The sequence below is a fragment of the Scylla paramamosain genome, chromosome 42, assembly GCF_035594125.1.
Source record: "Scylla paramamosain isolate STU-SP2022 chromosome 42, ASM3559412v1, whole genome shotgun sequence".
Lineage (NCBI taxonomy): Eukaryota > Metazoa > Arthropoda > Malacostraca > Decapoda > Portunidae > Scylla > Scylla paramamosain.
Window position 1 is genome coordinate 10,500,001 of NC_087192.1, and position 17,511 is coordinate 10,517,511.

General features: G+C 35.6%; 1 protein-coding gene across 1 annotated transcript in view; it reads right to left on the bottom strand.

Annotated features, from left to right (window-relative positions):
• LOC135093160 (Bardet-Biedl syndrome 7 protein homolog) overlaps positions 1 to 4,058 on the bottom strand; it is a 301,301-nt gene extending 297,243 nt beyond the window's left edge. Inside the window, exon 1 of the mRNA XM_063992082.1 lies at positions 3,491 to 4,058. The gene's annotated coding sequence lies outside the window, so the exon portion shown is untranslated. The remainder of the gene's footprint in view (positions 1 to 3,490) is intronic.
• Between the last annotated feature and the right edge of the window lie 13,453 nt (positions 4,059 to 17,511).

The following is a 17,511-nucleotide window of genomic DNA, read 5'->3' on the forward strand; positions in this document are numbered from 1 at the left end:
TCAACGGATGTGTTCCTCTAGAGCAGAAAGTCCGGTGGTACACCTGGTCATATTCATGTGTGAGATGAGAAGAATATTACCAACACAAATGGCATCTCTAAACGTCTTGGGCCGCCTAATAACATTCTGGTCTCCAGGTAGACAAGGCACATTTGGATGAAATATATTGCGTCTTCTACTGCTTCACAAATATTGATCGGTACTTCAGTAGGACCAGTCATGCCTCCTGACCCTCTACACCAGTGGTTCCCAAACTTTTTCCAGCTTGTTGCCCAATTTAACACGCCACATTAAACATGTCAGCCGTTTCAGAAAGTGTTGTTAATGTTCATATGAATTAATAAAATAAAAACTAGCTCTATTTTCTTTGATTTATTGTCTTTGAACATTTTACGTATCTAATAACTATTGCCAAGGATGTCTTGAAAATTGTTATCATTAGTCAGTGAGATGGATGGAGCTGCATGTTTGAAGCAGCCTCAGGCAGTGGGTGACGCGCTGGACACGTTTTTTCATCCCTCAATCTCCCATGAATATTTGTTTTATTTTCCCCAGGGGGTAATTTCCCTCCAGCTTAAGAAGCACTGGCTTAGAGCAAGGCTTTTTTTTTCGTTTTTCCTTTTCTTCCTTTTTTTTTTTTTTTGCCCTTACAACAAGCTCAGTCAATACAAAACGTTAATTATGTAACTCTTGAAGTTACGCTAGTGTGACAAGTGCACGTGTGGCGGCTCAGCAAACCCAATACATTCAACTAGTTTCACCAAAAGGAACATACTTTTCTTGCAAAGACTCTACCAATGAAAAAAAAGTGAACTGTTTTGTTTGTATTTTATGTATTAAAAGTAAAGTTATACGTGAATAAACAGATGATAACAATTGCATAAGTAGTGCAGACTTTTTTCAGTTTAGGGACGACAGCTATATGATGTTTTTTTTCGTCTTTGGCTCACTACTCGTAAGAATGTGAATAAATAGAGAAATAAAGAGAGATAAAAAAATAATAAATTAGTTAATTATTTCTCCCCCCAAAAAAGGCACAAGTTATTTTGTGGTTAAAATACCAAGGAGAGAGAGAGAGAGAGAGAGAGAGAGAGAGAGAGAGAGAGAGAGAGAGAGAGAGAGAGAGAAGGAAAAAGGAATATATAAAGAAAGACAAACAACAACAGACTTAGGCTGTTTATGTACCTATCCTTCAATACGGCAATTATCTACTGGTGAAAAAACTAGAATTGCAAATGAGGAGGAGGAGGAGGAGGAGGAGGAGGAGGAGGAGGAGGAGAAGCAGAAGAAAAAGAAGAAGAAGAAGAAGAAGAAGAAGAAGAAGAAGAAAAGCTAAACCTCACGCAGTACAATCTCCACTCCATGGAGTCTGCCAATTAGCGGCCGCGACTGACGCTCCCAAACTTTCCTAAATATGATGTCGCCATACTTGGTGGCATTCTTGTCTACGCTTCAGGTTTATCCATTTGTAGTGATTAAATGAGCGCAGAGATTATCAACAGGAACACTATACAGATGTCTAAGAATTGCACTGCGATTTACATTAAGGACTGCACAAACACAGAGTGTAATAGAGCACATATGTGAGGAAGGTGAGAGCAGCGCGGGCCTAAGAGCGGCGTCTGGCCACGCTGCATCCCCGGAGTGGGAGGAATACACGGGTACGAATAAGAACTTGTAAACACTGCAGACTGTCTGGTCTCTCATGACCGTTTTGCATGTTTCTTCTTGAGTTAGAAAGTCTGTTTAGATAAACAGATAGATGAATGGATAGAGAGACAGATAAATAGATGGAGATAGATGGATAAAATGACTGACTAAATGAACGAGCGAATAAATGAATAAAGGGATAGATTAAGGCTGCGTTTACACCAAGAGAATCGAATCGATTCGATTCATTGAAACACTAGTTTCAACGTAACCGTTTACATCAGGCGAATCGAGTCAATTCAAATCATGCCGATTCATGGCGATTCAGAGTCAGTAGTCTGGACCCATTTTTTCATCAGTCAAGGCGAGTCACCAATTTAGTACGAGAACGATGTGCTATATATGATCCTAGTGATCCTGTGCACCGAGATCGTGATGCCATTGCTGCTTTATGGAAGGATTTTGCTACAGAAATGAAATGCAAAGGTGAGTTAAACAGTTTTTATTTACTTATTATCCCTACTCTACAGGAGAAGTTACATGTATTGTACTGAAGAAATTCAGGTCTTCTAGAATTAATTGCATGCACCCATATTTGTTGCTGATCTCTACGCCTACGCTTCCTCAGCCACAGTAATACTGCTATTTCTGCAACAGCCAATACGTCCACACTCGAAGGCTGCCTTGGTACTGAATGATGTGTTGATCAGACTCAGTCGGTTGAAACTATGCCGATTCAAAATGACTCGAGTCAAATGATTCTTCATGAACTGAATAATCGATTCGATTCGCTTGGTGTAAACGCAGCCTTAGTTAGCCAGTCTATCAATCTGTTAATAGACAGAGTGAAGGATTGATTAATTGATCGAGATAAATGACTCATCACCTCAGGTTCATAAGAACATATCCCACACTCTTTTTAAACCCTTCCTGCTCTATGATTTCCCTCAAAGAAGGCAGTACCAGAGGGAGTCAATGCCAGTGATATCTGTGCCAGTTTGACGACTGCGACATGGAAGAGGAGAGTCATGCACTGAAGGACGGAGAGTCCCTGAAGGGCTCGGAACAAAATAAGTTCATAAAAGACAACACGCCCCAGACAAATTGAACAAGCACTGCTTCTTTGATGAGCAGATCTGGAGCGCCGTCATGGCGCTCCAAGTCAAGGAAAAGACACAGCACATCAAGAAAGTTTTACCTAAAAGGAACAGGTTCGTTTTGCAGAGCTCGTCCAAAGACATAATTTTGAAAGCTTATGACATTCAGACGCAGAAGAGTGAGTGGGCGCAAAGGAGCTTGGTGATAGAAAAAGAGATTATAGGCTACCTGGAGGAGGTGCTGCCGCAGGAATACAAGGAGACCCACAAAGAGGACTCACAGGCCTCAACTGGGACACCTCGAATGACGATGAGCAAGACAAAAGTTTGGACTGGATGGATGAAGGCTCGGAGGAGGATGAAGAGGAGTATGGTAGGAGGGTGATATGGAACGAAAGGATACGGAGAAAAGAGAAGTCAAGATAGAACCAATGAATATACAAAAAAAATATTCCATGAACTGCAAGTACAGTATTATCCTACAGGAAAATACATACTTAAAAATCAGAAAGATATCCAAGAATCCTATCCAATTTCCTTCCTCTTCGAACAAAAAATCCGGGAAAACTCCAGTCCACAACGCAATTCTGATTAAATTTGTAAGGTCTCTTAGCAACAACACATTCTAGAGTGACAGGCCGTTACAGATTGAATGCCAGAGAGAAATGCGTTGACCCTGGCACTCCAAACCTAAAGGTTTTATCAAAACCATTCGGTGCTACGAAAACCCCAGGAAAACTTACAATAAGGGGCAGAGGAGGACGCGGCGATCATGGAGAGTCACGAAGACAGACGAAAACCATCCACGCTTAAAATACGATGGATTTCAAGAGTCCTCGGAATGCGAAGGCGAGACTCACGTAACACCTACGAAAGAAAAATGCAATAGTGTATCACTGGAAAGGAAATTTTAGATAAATGAAGACATTACTCCTGAACTTCATACCGAATATTAAAGAAAATTAGATAAGATGACAATGAAGGGGAAACAAGGGAAATTGATATTGGAAAATAAAGAAAAAGAAAATTCGAGGAAGATGAAGAAATAACCCAGATTAATAAGAAAATGAAGGATGGCAGAAATGACAAGACTGTGACTAAGGAATGAAGCACAGCAGAGGACGGGGAACAAAACAGGTCTGTGAAAAAGAGATTTGAGGAAAAAAAATGGGATGCAATAGAACAGTCAGAAGACAAGCTAAGGAAAATTCTAAATAAGAAGAGGGTTTGGAGAGAAAAGAAAGACATGAACTGGTGAGTGGAAAAATTCTGAAGCATGTTCAAGTAATAAAGATAAGAAATGGGGAAAAAGTAAAAAAAAAATAAATGAATAATAAAAAAGTAAAAAGATGAAACAATGAATGAATAATAAAAAAAAAAATAATAACAATTAAAAAAAGAGAAAAATTGACAAGAAGTACAGGCAAGTGAAAATATAGAACTTGATGGAAAGTAGGGAGAGATAATGAAAATAAATAAATTTATTAATGGATAAATAAATAAATAAAAGTAACACTTTATTGAAGGTAAAAAAAAAAGACGGAAATTCTTTTTTGCAAAAAAAAATAAATATTTTTTTTTACGGAGAAGAAAAATAAATAAAGAAAAGGACTTCATGAAAGGAAAAAAAAATATGACTTCACAAAGCTAGAGTTTTCGAATGACTGTCCCTCTCACCTCCACAAAAAAAAAAAAAATAAATAAATAAATAAATAAATAACACAAACATAAAACTAACAAAAAAGTCCTGAAAATAATGACCAAGAATAGAAAAAATAAATAAAAATATTTATAGCCTAATTCCATTAAAATTTAATGAAGTAAAAAAGAAAAAAAAATGGTGAAAACACACACACACACACACACACACACACACACACACACACACACACACACACACACAAAACGTCAAAGCACACGAAAAGGGAAGCTAAACACTAGAAAGAAATAAAGTTAAACACTGACGAAAAGGAATCAAAACAATAGAAAAAAATGGCAAGACTAGAAAAGAAAAAAGCCGTTAAAAAGAGCCAAAAACACTAGAAAAGGAGTCAACACACTACAAAAGAGGGAGACTCTAAACACTAGAAATAAAAAAAAAGAGGAGTGAAAATAAGGGAGGCAAAACAGGAAAAAAGACAAAACAACACTAAAAACAAACAAACAAAAAAAAAGTCAAACCACTCCCCCCAAAAAAACAAAAAGAAAAGAAAAAAAGGAGGTTTAAATAAATGCATCAAAACACACACACACACACACACACACACACACACACACACACACACACACACACACACACACACACACACACATAAAGTAAAAACACTGAAAAAAAAGAGAGTTGAAATATAGAGCAAAACGAATAGCCAACCCACTAAAAAAAGAAAAATTCAAGACACCAACAAAAGAATAAAAGGAAAATAAACCCTAAAAAGAAAAAAAAAACAGTAGAAAAGAGAGAGAAAAAAACTACAATAATAAAAAAAAACGTAAAATCAATAAAAAGTCAACACCCCCAAAAAAATTCAGAACTCTAATAAAGAAAAAGGGATCAAAACACTTAGAAAGAAAAGCTATCAAAACGCTGAAAAGAAAAAAAAAACAAATAAATAAAATAAATAAATAAATAAATAAATAAATGATGAAAAGAAGAAAAAGTCAAGACATTTAAAAAGAAAAAAAGAAAAAAAAAAAAAAACACTAAAACAGACTCAAACATAAAATAATAATAATAAAACATAAAAGGTGACGAAACACTTAAAAAAAAAAGACTCAGACAAAACAATAATAAAAAGGCGACAAAATACTAAAAAGGACTATCACAGAGCAATAATAAAATATCAAAAGACCACAAAACTCTAAAAAAGAAAAAAAAAAGTCAATTCACTGGAAAGAAAAGTCAAACAATAAAAGAAAAACATAAAAAAAGAAAAAAAAAGAAAAAATATATAAAAGGAGACAAATTACTAAAATAAAACAAAGGGAGACAAAGATAAAGAGAAAAATAAACTCTACACAATAAAAGAGAAAAAAAAGTAAAATTGCTAAAAAGTCAAAACAATATAAAGAAAAAAAGAGACAAAACATTACAAAAATAAAAGAATCAAAGCACTGAGCAAGAAAAATAGGAGGCAAAACAATATAAAAGAAAACAAAAGGAATCAAAACAATGAAAAAAAAAGAAAAAAGAGTCAAAACACTAAAAAAACGACACGAGAAAGAAAGGAGTCACAACAATAAAGACAAAAAGAATGAAAATAATAAAAAAATAAAAAAGGTCAGAACGCTAAAAAGAAGAAGAAAAAAACCGGAATCAGAAAAAAAAAAAAACTCAAGGAAAATCAAAACACTAAATAAATGAGAGTAGAAACAAAAACAATAAGGAAAGAAAACACTAACAACAAAAACAATTAAAAAAAGTCAAATAATTAAAAAAGCACCCAAAACATTACAAATGAAAAGGTAAAAACAACGAAAGCAAAAAAAAAAAAAGTCAAAACACTAAAAAGAAAAAAAAAAAAATACCAGACCACTCAAAAAGATTGAAAGGATTCCAAACGATAAAAACAGAAAAAAAGTTAAGACACACACAACTAATTCAGAACAGTAAAAAAATAAGACAAAACTCTGGTAAAAGGATAATTAAAAATGTGAAAAAAAGTAGAGTGCAATCACTATAAATAAAAGAAAATGAGATTAAAATATAAACATGGAGTCAAAATGCAAAAAAAAAAAAAAAAAAAAAAAAGCTAATTTAAAATAATAAACAAAAATAATAAAAAAATAAACTATGATAATCTTAATATTCTGATGTTAACAAGACCAAATCTAGTAGAACTGAAAACAAAATGAGGAAGGAGACTGAATAGGTAATAAAAATTTTCTTCAAAATATTGAAAAAAAAGTATATACTATACTGGGCGCACGCGCACAGTATAGTATGTGTGTGTGTGTGTGTGTGTGTGTGTGTGTGTGTGTGTGTGTTTATATATATATATATATATATATATATATATATATATATATATATATATATATATATATATATATATATATATATATATATATATATATATATATATATATATATATATAATCTCTAACCTCTCTCTCTCTGTGGCTTTTCGAAAAGCCACAGAGAGAGAGAGAGAGAGAGAGAGAGAGAGAGAGAGAGAGAGAGAGAGAGAGAGAGAGAGAGAGAGAGAGAGAGAGAGAGAGAGAGAGAGAGAGAGAGAGAATCAGAAAGTAAAAAAAAAAATGTATAAAAAGAAAAAAAACTGACATGTGTATAACGGAATGTTTACTGTTATGCATTCTATGCCATGAGTGTGTCTATCTTTCTTTGAAACTTCTAATATGAAAGGAACTTTTTATTTGTTTCCATTGAATAATTTATTAAGTTATTTACAACTAATTTAGTTACCTACTTATTCATACCTTTTAATATATATATATATATATATATATATATATATATATATATATATATATATATATATATATATATATATATATATATATATATATATATATATATATATATATATATATATATATATATATATATATATTAATTCTTAATGGGAAAGTAATTATTTTTAATCAGCTGGTAAGTGTCCTCATCGCAGAACATAAACAAGAAACAACATAAGAGACAGAGATGTTGGTGATTCCCTTGTCATAAATTATCTACATGAGTCGCTAAGTATACAAAGAAAATTTAACACATTACAGAGCAATAATAACATCACTAATCAAACATGACGCTGGACTTGGTGTGTGTGTGTGTGTGTGTGTGTTAGTATGTGAGTGAGTGAATGACTAAATAAGCTACGTACTTCATTCAGTTAGTTATTAGGTTAGGTTTTCTTTAGTATCATATGTTCCTTCCATGTTGCAACACCAGCAACAACAACAACAGCAAGAACAACAATTTTTAGCAACAGTAACAACAACAAAATCATCATCATCATCATCATCATCATCATCAGCAGCAGCAGCAGCAGCAGCAGCAGCAGCAGCGGCAGCGCAACAACAACAGCAACAACAACAACAACAACAACAACAACAACAACAACAACAACAACAACAACAACAACAACAACAACAACAACAACAACAATAACAACAACAACCACTGCAGTGTCCAGGAGAGTTTATCATTATTGCTCCACCACATATTTCATGATCATGCTGCTGCTGCCTTTTCTGGTAACAAACATTGAGCAGAAGTACACCCGTACAACAAAGTGACTGTTTTAGGTTGATGTTAATGCTGCTCTTGTATAATTATAGGAGTGCTCTTAGAATGAACTGATAGTAGGCGTAGAGATCAGAAAGGGATAGATTTGTCAAGAGGTTTGGAAAGTGAAGCAAGGCTCGGAGATGCTGGCTTAGTAATAATAATTTTGGGGAGGTGAAGTAAACTTCGTAGAGATACTGGGCTCGTAATAAGAGGTGTGGGGAAGTTAAGCAACCTTTGAAAGAATGCTGGGCTCATAATAAGAGATGTGTCGAAAAGGACTGCCTGCTTCTTTTTGGTACATGATCCTCTCCCGAATACTAACAATACATTCATACAATCTTTAACTTAATTTGATGTAAATGCACTCGGTGATTTATGAGCGTTCAGGGATGCTGGGCTCATAATGAGAGGTGCGGGGAATTGAAGCAACTTTCGGAGAGATGCTGGGCTCATAATAAAAGTTGTAGAGAAGTGAAGCAGGCCTCGGATAGATGATAGTGTATATACTAGTGCATTCAATCCTGGCCTTTGTATCACTTAAAGCAGTGATTTCCAAACTTTTTCAACTTGTTACTCAACTTAAAGTGTCACATCAAGCGTGGTACCCCTTCCACAAAATATTGTCAATACATGTATCCAATAGTGGACACATAGTGATGAGGGTTGCTGAGTGACTGTGTTCTGTCAAAACACTCCTGGCTTGCCACACACTTAGATACGTATTTCTTCTTGTCTGATACTGTATAGTAGTTTTTGATGTTTATTGTTATTCGGTTTAACTTTATTACTTAAACACAGCAGGATTATTTTACAACTTCACATACTAAGTTAACATTAATCCTAAAGCAGGTACCGTAATGTTTTCTTGATTTTCAGAATTCTTAAATTTTTTTCTGTCACCTCTACATTAACCACGAAAAATTGTTACATTATCGCGAGGGAAGTTTACTGTTCACCGCTGTCATACCGGACCAAAGACTAGACACAAGTCAATATAAAAATGAATCAATATTCATATGAAGTGATGGTGATGGATAGAGATGATGGATATACAAGTCAGTTCCGTGTCAAGGTATAAAAGAATCACTGACTATGATTTATTTAGAAGCAAAGCCCTGAATAAAACAAGACAAAAAACAGCGAATGGCAGCAGGCATGGTCAAGCGAAATTCTTTTACTTGTACGGTGTCAGTCAGACTTACAGAAAATACACCGGAGAAGGGTGAGACTCCACTGGAGATGGAAATGGAAGAATATATATATATATATATATATATACATATATATATATATATATATATATATATATATATATATATATATATATATATATATATATATATATATATATATATATATATATATATATATATATATATATATATATATATATATATATATATATATATATATATATATATATATATATATATATATATATATATATATATATATATATATATATATATATATATATATATAACCTTGATTTTGAACATGTGGGCTCATACCTCTTTGGTAATGAGAAATAAAAGTATTCTTATTGATGACATTAAAAGGCATGGAAGCAATAATAAAACAATAAGCGTTGCCGTACAATAACGTGAGCAAATATACTTAAATGCTGGGAACTCGAGTGTGTATGGCCCAAGGTGATACTACACTCTATGTTGAGTAGATTGAACACTGTGGCCTGAATGCTCTTTGTCGGAAAAAGCTGCCTGCTTCTCTTTGATACATGATCCTTTCCCGAATACAAACGATACATTCCCATAATATTTAACCTAACTTGATGCAAATGCACTCGGTGATTTATGAGCGATCAGCCTCCATGTGATGGGCTGAGCTCACAACTCATTACTCACACTGGGCAAAGCATCGAGCTTTACTTTATTTTACCTGTCTAGTGTGTCCTATACAGAGTATATGCAATTGTGTGTTATGTCTTGTCATATACTACATTTTCTTGGCTTTTACATGATATACTTTTGATTTCGTTACGTTGAATAATTAAAGAGCTATAAAATGAGGAATAATACAGTGTGTTAAGCAGGAAGCATTTTCAGATTTTGAAACTCACATAGCCCAGTAAACCTTTGAAAAAAAAAAAAACTATTGGCATGTAGCATCTCTTTATAATTCATTAAGAACGGACTCAGATTCCTAAGTAAAACACTCCTTAACAATAATTTTAGTGCTTTCTGCTGGCTCAGTTGCACTGTCTCGGTACCACTCTTTTTAGGACAGTGATTCTCAAAGTGTGTGCTGCCATTATCTTCTTTGTGTGCTGTGAAAATTTGGGTGGAAATTTGATTTGTGTACATAATATAATGAAACTATTGTAAATTGTGTGTGTGTGTGTGTGTGTGTGTGTGTGTGTCGCATCCCCCCCCTTCCCCCTTTTAGCAGCGTTGCGGGAAGGCGGTTGGAGCCAGGGCTGGTTTTAAGCCTATTTGACAATTTTATCAAATTAGGCCCCGCATCTTAAGAGGGCCCCGCTCCAGCAGCGACAGAGTTACCGCTTGAGGCCTTTTCTGTATTCTAAGAGGAATGAACCACTACCGAAAACGTGAAATGAAGAATGAAAAATTCCTCATATTATTAATTTATTATGCATACTATTTCATTTTGGTTAAAGGCGAGCTTACTACACGAAATATAAACACACATAAACTATTACTTTTGTAGAATAGGGGCCCCACTATCAGTTTTCTGATTGGGCTCCATAATTCCTAGCACTGGCCCTGGTTGGAACACTTTCCCATGGCAGTCGCTATCCAGTCGTTGGAAGGAGCAGATGTATTGAGACGTGCTCTAGGCGGGATACAAGGTAGCTGGGTCAGTTGCCTAAAGGGGGATAAGTAAGTCATTACACTATGTAACATGATTTTTTGTCTTTCACAAGCAAGTGTTATTTTCCAACTCTTCGTTGCATAACAATAGAAAATGCCCATTATTCTTGTCAAACTTTGCTTAGAATGATTTTTTTTGGCCCCAAATAGTTAAATTTCATCATATTCTAGATGCTTTCACAGAGAACTTCTTTGCTCTTGTTTTGATGAATTGACCACATATGTAGCAGAATGCATCTGGTGAATGATTGCAGCCTCCTGATGCCATTTCACCTCTTGTGATGTGTCTTCTCAGGCAGCCAAAGTAGAACTGATTGGTGGTCTGCAAGCCCCTACTTTTATATTATTAAACAGTACTCTAGAACAGGGTTATCAAACTCATTTACCCAAGCAGGCCACATTTCATCAAAGTATACAGTATGCAGGCCAGATAATTATGAACAGATCGATACCGCATATTTAAAGAATATTATAATAATGATAATAATGATAATGATAAATATAATAATAATAATAATAATAATAATAATAGTAATAATAATAATAATAATAATAATAATAATAATAATAATAATAATAATAATAATAATAAAGATGGATTTAATCTACACTTGCGTTCAGGTGTAACCTAAAAAAACAAAGGTACAAAGGAAATCAACCAATTATTTATCTTAATTTGCAGTACTGCTGTTTCCTGAAACTTGGTACCTCTTGGCCTGTACGAATGCATCAATGTTTGGCACTAAGGATTGAGCAGTGGCTACCTTCAGTGCTGAGTTGAGATGTTCATCAGTTAGTTGAGACCTGAGTTGAGACTTATTCATATTCATGACATAAAGGAGTTGTTCACAGACATTGGTACTGCCGAACATTGACATAATCTTTGAGGTCAAACATTTAATTCGGGGATATGTTGGCCCAACATACTGATAAAATGTTTCAATATCAACAGTTGAAAACTTATCCTTCAACACAGAATTACACTGGAGCTCAATAAGTTCTAACTGAAACTGTTGTAGTACCTCATCAGCACTAACAGAGAAAGGGTTGCGGAAAATAGAAAAATCATGCTCAAGGTTTTTAAAGTCTGCAAATCTTACTCCGAACTCGCTCACTAACTTGGAAATCTTGTTGCAGTATTTTTTGGTGTTGATATCACCACGAAACTCAGGTGCGTCTTGTAGGGACTTCAGAGTTGGAAAGTGTGCAGTATTACTTGTTGTTAGTTAGCGTTCGAAAAGTTTAAGCTTCAGCTCAAGGGCACGAATAGAGTCAGGTAAATCTGTCACCAATTTATTGCGATCTTGCAGCCTTCTATTCAGGTAATGCAAGGGTTCTGTCATATCAACTAAGAAAGCTAGATCTTGAACTCATTCTTTGTTTCTCAGTTCCTGCACATCCCTTCCTTTCTCATGCATAAACCTCTGTATCTTACTTTTTAATTCATAAAAGTGCTTCAGCACGACTCCTCTGCTTAACCAACTAATATGAGTGTGATATGGCAGAGTTCGCCCACGAGTGTGAATTTCCTCCAATAAGCTATTGAACTGTCTGTGGCTTAGACCTCGTGCACGTATGAAGTTGACTGCTTTAATAACAACATCCATGACATTATCCATCTTTAATGTCTTACTGCAAAGCACTTCTCTGTGAATTATGCAATGAACACTGTGAAGTTGATGGTCTGAGTTCATAGCTAGTAGTTTTTCCTTTAACACAGTTGCCACGCCAGCTTTTTTTTACCAACCATTTGAAGCGCTCCATCTGTGGCCAGACTCACAGTTTTCATCCAGTCAACATCTATTTTATCTAGTGCACCTACAAAATAAAAAAAAAAATATATCATCCCCCTTTGTTGTTCCCTTCACTGATACCAGTTTCACAAATTCTTCATTTGCCTGCATATTTTCATCTACGAGTACACTACGTATATAAGCTGCAAGTTGTGCTGTGTCAGTTACATTTGTACTTTCACCAATTGCTACAGAAAATGCTACAAATTTAACATCTTTTTCCTTTAGCTGACTGTTAAGATTTTCTGATAATTCATTGATTCTATCTGAAACTGTATGTCTTGAGAAGCTTATGTTTGCAAACGCTTAACGTTTTTCAGGGCAAATATCTTCCGCGGCCAACAACATACATTTCTTTATAAAGATGCCCTCCGTAAAAGGCTTCGATGATATACCTGTTTCTTGTGAAATCCTATAACTTGCCTGAACTGCAGCTTCACTGGCTTGTTGAACACTTTTTAACACTGTCTGCTGCTTTTTGAGTGACTGTTCTAACCCCCTAACTTTTCCTTCACGCAACTTTCCTCTATATCCATCGTACTTCGAAGCATGAGTACTTGCGTAATGTCTGCGAATGTTATATTCCTTCACCACAGCTACATTTTGGTTACAAATTGAATAAGCTGGTTTTCCATTCACTGCAGTAAAGTAATACAAAATTTTCCACTTTTCCTGTACAACACGATGTTCTTCATTAACTGTTCTTTTCTTTGAAAACAAGATGAAGGGATTCAAAATAAGTTTGTATATGAGATATTGGACATACGTAACGCACCAACAGTCCACCTGACTCGAGGGACAAAATAAAACTAGTTTTCGTGCTCGAAGACTGGGTGAAGCAAGAGCCTGCCGCGTCACGTTCACGTTTAATACGTGTACAGTATGGAGTCGACACGCTGAAATGGACATTGTTTCAAACATGATAAATATGTTTGACGTACAAAGACAGGGAGTGATCTGATTTATTACTATAAATGATAACCTTAAGAGACGAAAGACCGGATTAATTAATCACATAAACAAAAGGAAGGCCGACTGGAAGACTGGAGCAGCAGATGTGCCACAGGCTGCATTAAGGAGTGTGTTGGGCCGCATGTGGCCCATGGGCTGCGTGTTTGATGCCTCTGCTCTAGAATATTCTTAGTCTTTATAAAATGTGTTCCAGAATCTTCTTAATCTTTCTAGAATATCCTTGAACCTACTTTAGAATATTCTGAATCATTCTAGAAAATTCTTGTAGATTCTAGAAAATTCTTGATACATCTACATATTTCTTCTGTATTCTAGAAAGTTCTTGAATATTCTGGAGATGTTTACATTGAGTAAAATGTTCTAAAATGTTCTAGAAAGTGTCTGGTAGAATATTCTGGAAGATTTGGGAAGATTTCTGAAATATAAGCAAATTCTTCTAAATATGAAAAATTTCTAGATCTGGTCAGTTCAAGAAAGATTTTATTAAGATAGAAAATCTTTATAACACTTCATATTGTTTCTTTCATTATTTGCAACATTTCAAAAGTAATTAGATAAGCAAGTGGGATTTTACAAAGGTCTTTACCTGACATGAAAACCAATAGTAACCCATACCATAATGAAATAAGACAAAAATGTAAATTCATTTTTCTAACCACAATAGCAAAGGTTTGGCATAAAAATAACTTTTTCTATTTTGTCTAGATGGAAATAACTGGAAAATTATGGTTAGGGGACAAGGAGAAGACAAAAGTGAAATTTTGTTACATAGTCTTATCGGCCATACGCCCCACCCCAGTCATATAGGGTAGGAGTCTCTGTAGTAGCCTGCCAGTAAGTGTAGTTGTGAATTACACACTACACCCAGGGAAGCAACCCCTTGGCTGGCTGTACAAATGTACAAGTCGAGTTTGTGCAGTGAGTGGTGACTGTTCGTGGGTACTCTTGTGTAGTGTAGTAGTTTTTTGTATATTTTGTTAGTAACCTGTTTTGTCTTAAATGTTACTGCGTACCCAAGTAATTAGCTGCATAGTAAACTTTACTCCTTCCCAGGTTGTGACAAGGCCTGTCGCCCAGGAAGCAGTAAACGATACTACTCGGTTAGAGGCTATAACACTGTTGGGCAGTGGTAGGACTGTCACGGCGGGTGGAAGCCCAATGGGGTATTGTACCTCAATCATATTCGTGTTATTGTGTGTTAACTGTTTTTTCCTAGACATGGTCATCGATTCTTCTGTGGCTGTGGGTGTTAAGTGCTGTTTGGAGAATCTCCCTTGTCTATGGGCAGGTAAAACAGACCAGCGACCTCAAATTATTGTGACCTGGAGTTATGACTTGTGAAAAGAGTGCAGGAGTTACAAGGGACCCTGTACACCAATATTTGAGCCCTGCACTGAGTCCACATAGGAGGTGGCTCAGTAAAGCTAGATTAGGTGCGGCAGCTTGGTGAAGGGGCTAGGAATTGCGGTCATAACAATATATATATATATATATATATATATATATATATATATATATATATATATATATATATATATATATATATATATATATACATATATATATATATATATATATATATATATATATATATATATATATATATATATATATATATATATATATATATATATATATATATATATATATATATATATATATATATATATATATATATATATATATATATATATACAGGTTAGGCGCTGGCCATTTGCAACATTCATACAATAAAATACCTCTTGCGGCATCAATAACAAAAATTATAAATATTATACATCCATGTGCTAAAATAGTCTGAATTTCAAACCATATATGTTTGTAAACACACGCACATATAAGCCTAAGACATCTTATGTAAGCTTGGAGGTGATTGGCTGTTCCCGTCCACCAGAGCCCTCTGGCGGCTACCCGCTGCAACAGCTCTCGTGCCTCACCTGGCCGCTACTAAAGGCGCATTCTTGGTGGTCCAAAACCGCGTAACTATTTTGCTCCTAAGCTCCATCTACAAAGGACAGCGAAGAACATGCCAACATTATTGCCAGACATACACTTGTTTAGTTCAGTACATGGAACCGATGAAGGCACTTGCCTGGTGTCACCATCATCGTCAGCATCAGTCACCAGCTGATCCACCGCCGCCTGCTTGTCTGGTCGCCTTAACCTTATACCCTGCAGCATGGGTCGAAAACGACCCAACCTAGCTGATTTTTCCCAAATAAAACAGAATTCTAAACGAGAGAGTTTTAGGAAATTATTCCTACTATGTCATTAAAAATTTGATAAGGAATGACCGTGTAAAAAAAAAAAACCTAATAGTTTATATTTTATACTTTTCTTTCGATCGCTCGCGAAGCAATATGACAACAGACGAAAATCAGTGATCAATGAGTTCACTGCCGATGGCTACCTCCTTGTCAGCCGTACGATAAATTTCCAGTGTGTATTTTCTTTTCTGTGTGTGTGTGTGTGTGTGTGTGTGTGTTGGTATATAATTTTAGTGTAGTTATTATTCCCTTTCCTACAGTATTACACGTAAAAATATAAGAACATATGACTCATAAGTGAGGGATAACAGGGTGCGTGTCGCATAATCAGGCAGTGTGATCAGCGTTTGTGTGCATGTTGTACTTTTTCTTCTGTGTAATCTCACGGTGAGTACTAAGTAAGTCCAGTAGCTCGGTTCAATCTCGTAATGACAAGATACGTGAAATTAAAAACTCTATAAAAAAAAAAATCACACTAATTTCAGCTGATATGAAAGGCGGTTATGGAACATTTCAGAGGCATAATATTTTCGAAAAGTGGTAAGGTTCTCTCTCTCTCTCTCTCTCTCTCTCTCTCTCTGAGACATGGTAATCCCACTATTGTCTGTTACTATGATATGAGAAATTGGGTGAGTGGCTACATTGGAAGCGATTTCAGGTGGGAGTTGCCATGGCAACGGACTTCCACCATCCACGCCCACTATCAAGCCACCCCCACCCATATCAGCTGTTGTACTGGACACTGATTCCAAGGTCATGATTGGCAAGCTCATCACCAAATCTCTGTATAAATGCTACCCATGAAAATAAAAGATAAAGGAGAGGGAGGATGAGAGAGAGAAGAACGAAGGAAGAAGGATCATTGTAACAGAGAAAAGTAGGATTACGATGACACACACACACACACACACACACACACACACACACACACACACACACACACACAGAGAGAGAGAGAGAGAGAGAGAGAGAGAGAGAGAGAGAGAGAGAGAGAGAGAGAGAGAGAGAGAGAGAGAGAACAAAGATCATTGTAACAGACAATAGTAGGATTGCAATGACTCAGAGAGAGAGAGAGAGAGAGAGAGAGAGAGAGAGAGAGAGAGAGAGAGAGAGAGAGAGAGAGAGAGAGAGAGAGAGAGAGAGAGAAAGGCAGGCAGCAGCCAATCAGGAGTTAGCCACTCAGTACCTAACAGCAGTGGGTGTTGGAGGGCTAAGGGGGCTACCCCTCTGCGAAAGAAAAACCTTGCAACTTTTGGTAAATATGCACTGCAGCGTGCAGACGAGAGGCTATCAGCTAGGTGACTGGGTGCACTTACTGGGTGTTTGATTACTTAGTGCTTACATTGGACTCTACTGACACAACCCCTGATTTTATAGAAGATCGTGACGAAGATTTGGCAGATGTGATAAGTGACGAAGCTGGTCTTGCCATAGAATTTGAAAGTGACGAGGAAGTGGACGATGACATAGATTAGGAAGAGTGACTATGGAGAAATAGCAAGTCATTAGTAGTCATACCTTCAATTTTCTGATTAGTATAGTACACAATATTGAAAATCATATCAAATGTTATGAACAAGTCCCATGCCATTTCTTCTGAATTTACTGACTATCAAACATTCAGCAACATTGGAT